Source organism: Gossypium hirsutum, chromosome A04 (genome assembly GCF_007990345.1).
Source record: "Gossypium hirsutum isolate 1008001.06 chromosome A04, Gossypium_hirsutum_v2.1, whole genome shotgun sequence".
NCBI lineage: Eukaryota > Viridiplantae > Streptophyta > Magnoliopsida > Malvales > Malvaceae > Gossypium > Gossypium hirsutum.
In genome coordinates, this window is record NC_053427.1 from 82,783,916 (window position 1) to 82,789,276 (window position 5,361).

Consider the following 5,361-nt stretch of genomic DNA (forward strand, 5'->3'; position numbering starts at 1 on the left):
ATTTTAAGAAAATAAAGTAAATACTAAATCAAAAAGAGAAATTTATTAAAACTAGAAAGAAACAAAGAGTTTAATAAATGCAAAGTGAAGAATGCTCGATGGATCGGTCTCCCCTCCTTTGAGGCTTACCCCAATGGGGTGTTTATAGTCCTCAAAAATCCTAAAAAGTAGTATTCAAAATTAAGAGAAAAATCCTAAATAAATAAATAAATATAAATCTTAATCCTAATTTGAATTTAAATGAGCGGTTAAGTCTCTTTCTCCATGCCAAATGCCTTTTAGAAATTGCTGACTAGATCTTCTAGAAATCGCTGACTGGACGCCACGTCAGCGACATCATGCCCCAAGTCACGCCCAGTAATTCGACCATGTATCCAGAAAATCCAAAATTGCTCAATTTCATCGACTTAAGCTCAATTTCTGCAATTCAATGTCCTGAATCAAAAAGGAATGAAAAATGCTAAGTTAGCATCTCAAAATAGCTAATAAAGGAGTAATCAACCACGAAATAATGTATAATTTAAGCACTAATCAGTTATACACATTAGTTTAACCTTTGTACTTGTTATATGAGGTAAGTTAACCGTTTAGATTCATATGAGCTTATTAAGCATTCTATAATGCTCACCCCATTACTTTTCCTTTTCCTGTATATTTTGACTTGCATAACATGTTGTTTGGATCCTTAAGGAGGTCACACTATTCATCTCCTAATTCGGTTGACTTTTAGTCGTTTGAACTTGATTATTTGTGGGATGTGCTTAGCAATGTCTAGTTGTTTGAAATGTTAAATATGTTTTGTGACATAGTTAATTTTGAACACCTTTGGAAAGTTATGGTAATGTTGAATTGCTTATATTCATAGTTTTGGTACATTGTTACACATAAATGGATAGACAATTATAATGAGTTATGTGCATATGAACCAACTTGTGGTATGGATTGGATAAGTGTTCTGGGATGCTATAAATAGGTGGAATGGTTTGTATTGATTTAATATTACATTGTTGTGATTTAGTGCCAAATGCGACATATTAGTTTTTTGGATTGATTAGATGATTATATGTTATGTTTTGACATGGAATTGGTATATTTTGAACAGTTTTAAATGAGGCCAAAAGCATTGTTTAGCCTATCTGGTTGGTTGGTTTGAAACGAGTACCAAATGGCCAAATTTTGCCAAAAATAGGTTTCCTGTCCCAACATCGATCTTCCCTCGTCGTAATTTCAACCAAAAGATTTTGATATCCCGACGTTAAGTGGTCTAGCATCGTAATGTGACATTCTGTATTTTTTAAACTTTGCAATTTGGTCCTTTTTCGAACTTAAGACAACTCTAGAGCCTACAAAAGCTCATATTAATATTGAGAAAAGTTTAAAATTGTTCTAAATGACTTATATTATGATAAATAATGATTTTTTATTTGAATTTACCATTAAAGGTCTATAATTGTTCCGATTTTGTACTGTATCCTTTTATACCTCAAACTCGACAACTGGGACGGGTTAAGGGTGTTACAATAAACACTTGAAAACTTTAAGCAACTGATACTTAGTTTGTTGACTGAAAAATCTCTCTACAAAGGGCATCCCACTCAATGCCTTTGTAGGAAGCAAATTCATGAGGTAAATTACAGAATAAAAAGCATCAGTCTAATAAGGAAGGGGCAGAGATACTTGTACAACTAATACCAGACTAGTCTTCACAATCTATTTATGACATCATTCCATCAGTCCATTTGTTCAAACACATTTGGAAAAGAGAGGCGATGTGTAGTGCCAAAATTATTCAGATTTGGAACAAAGCTTCTAAATTTACCTCCATCATCCATCTGAAGTTGTTTAAAGCTTAGCTCTCAACTGTAGTTCAACATGTGTTTTGAAACACAATAAGGCTTGCAATGCATCAAACTTTTTCTTAAGAAAATTAATCCAAGTATGAATTAAAAATGCATCCACAAAGGAGATATAGTATTAATAGCCTGAAGAGTAACAAGGGGCTAGACCCCACAAGTCAGTAACAATGAACTCAAGAGGAGCATAGTACACTGATTTAATGGACACAAATGGCAGTTTGTGGCTTTTGCCAAGCTCACAAGCATTACACAAAGAGAATGACTATCAACATGTGTTTTGAAAGACAAAAAGGCTTGCAATGCATCAAACTTTTGCTTAAAAAAATTAATCCAAGTATGAATTGAAAATGTATCCACAAAGGAGATATAGTATTGATAGCCTGAAAAGTAACAAGAGGCCAAACCCTATAAGTTAATAAAAATGAACTCAAGAGGAGCAAAGTACACTGATTTAATGGACATATATGGCAGTTTGTGGCTTTTACCAAGCTCACAAGCATTACACAAAGAGAATGACTTATTTTTGGGAATTCTAACATTACAAGACTTCAATACTTAATTTATAACATTAAAAAGAAGGGTGACCAAGTCTTTGATGTTAATGATTGAACTTGAAATCTGAATTTGACTTTTTTAATGACTCATCCGCAACTGTATTTGTAGCAGTTAATGCACGCTCAGTGGTGGCAGGTAGGAACTGATATAGCCCATTTGACTCAATGCCTTGAAGCAATATTCAAAGTGTTTCCAAGTCCTTTACATAGGAACAGTTCAGATAGACTTCAAAAAACACTCTATTATCGTTTGCAAACTTTGAAATAGACAATAGATTTTTTTGAATATCAGGAACATACAACAAATCTTTAAAAAGCAAAGTGTTAGAACCAAAAGATAAAAAAAATTAGCCACCAGAAGAGATAGTTATAGTATGACCATTACCTATAACCACCTTACTTAACCCATTGTACGAGCTGCACTTAGTGAAATTGGCAAGGTCATTGGTCATGTGTGTCGTAGCCCTACCATCAAAGTAGCAAGGCTAGTAAGAAACAACAGGCGGAGTGGTTGTCACTGATGCAACATTAGCTTGCATTATGTTTGAAGCACTTGTAGAAGCTAAGGAACTCTTTGATGGGCTAGAAAAGGATGAATCGGTAATGAGGATGAGGCTCAGATCGATAACACTCAAACGACCCATGATCAGTATAGCACATGTAGGCTGAAGCAGTCTTGTGATTCAAATGATTAGATGGCCCAATAGAAGATGAGCCCATGTCCTCATATCCAGAACTAGGGTTTTCTTTGTCATTATCATCATAAGTTGAATCATACTTGTAGAAATACCAACGAGTAATGTGATCAATCTTGCCATAAATCTAACATTGCGACTATATTCCACTGCCAAATCGACCACGCTCTTGTCCTTAAAAAAAATAGTTGCTCGATTAGACCGAAACAATTAAGGTGGTTGTTGATTAGCATATGCAGGGATAGACAGGGAGAAAGAAGGTTTACTCATTATAGCAAGATTTGTCGAGAATGTGACCGGAGACAAGTGGGCTTCTTGACGTGCTTCAACATCCAATAACACTATTGTGATTCCTTGTAGATCAAATGGTACACGACTTATTGTGATTATCGACACAACATGGTCAAACTCCGAGGAAAAGCTATTGAGAATCATTGACTGATGCTCTTCTAAAGACACATGTTGACCACAACCCACCAAACAATCATACAAATGTTAAATTTTGACCAAGTACACCGACATAGAAAGTTCATTTTTTTTGAAATGATGGAGAATATGTACCTTATGGCTTTGGTTGTGGATTGTGTGCCAAATATTTTTATCAAAGTCTCATAAACTTCATATTTAGAAGAGAAATTGCCAATCAATTGATTATGTAGCAGAACATTTACTGTGGAAATGAGCCATGTCGATAATGTCAAATCTTACTGCTCGTACTCGACATACATTGGATTTTCAACAGAAACACCATCATCACCAACAATAAGTCGCGATGGCATAGTAATCGACCCATTAATGAACTGGTGTAATTGGTGAGACTTGATTACAAGCAAGACATGATGTTTCCAGGACAATAAATTACTATCATCTATAAGAATTCCCACTTTTTTGAGAAGCAAAGGTAAGGGGTTTGAAGAACTTTCCATTTGTTGATTTTACTGAGACTACAGAACCCATGATTGAAGCAATGATCAACAAAAAAAATAACTTTGATACCATACTAGAAATATAAAAGAAAAAGAGTAATTCATTAATCATACTCTTAAAATACAAGGGCCTTTGTGTATTTATACACTAGAGGCTTAATAAAAGTTATAACAAAAATGGATAACATAAATGGAAACTACTCATAACTAGATTTAGTTGAGCTTAACTTACAACAATTGTCTAGTTACTTATTCTAATATTCCATAAGTACAAGTAGGGAAACCAAGTAGCTAATAGTATGGTTGCCTTTGTTGGAAATCTCCCTTTACGCCTTCATGTTTATGCACCTCCCTATGACTTTATTTTAAAAGGCTCTATATGATGATTGCAGCATGGTTTTGCCTAGATTAGTTACTATGTAATTTTTTTATTTTCCCCATTTAAAAAAAAATTCAATGGCTGAAATGCAATCAATCATAAAAAAAAATTGAGAATTTTTTTTGGGTGTAAATTCAATGTGTTTGGAAGTTACATTTAACTTGAGACGTAAGTTACTATCATCTACCAGAATTTCCACTTTTTGAGAAGCAATGGCAAGGGGATTGGAGAACTTTGTTAATTTTGTCGAGACTGTAGAATCCATGATTGAAGCAACGATTGACAAAAAAATAGCTTTGATACCATGCTAGAAATATAGTAGAAGAAGAGTAATTCATTAATAATACTCTTAGAATACAGGGGAGCCCTTGTGTATTTATACACTGAAGGCTTAATAGAAGTGATAACAAAAATGGATAACAGAAATGGAAACTAATCATAACTACATTTAGTTGAGCCTAACTTACAGAAGTTATCTAGTTACTTCCTCTAATATTTCATAGGTATAAAAAGGGGAACCAAGTAGCTAATAACATGGTTGTCTTTGATGGAAATCTCCCTTTACGCCTTCATGTTTATTCATCTTTCTATGACTTTATTTTAAAAGGCTCTATATGATGATTGTAGCACGACTTTGCCTAGATTAGTTACTGTGTAATTATTCTATTTTCCCTCTTTTTTAAAAAAAATAAATTCAACTATTGAAATGCATTCAATCATACAAAAAAATTTGATACATTTTCTTTTGGTGTAAATTCAAGATGTTTGGAAGTTACATTCAACTTGAGACGCAAGTAACTATCATTTACAAGAATTGCCACTTTTTGAGAAGCAAATGTAAGGGGATTGAAGAACTTCCCATTTGTCGATTCTATCGATACTGCAGAATCCATGATTGAAGCAACGATCAATAAAAAAGTAGCTTTGATACCATACTAAAAATATAGAGTG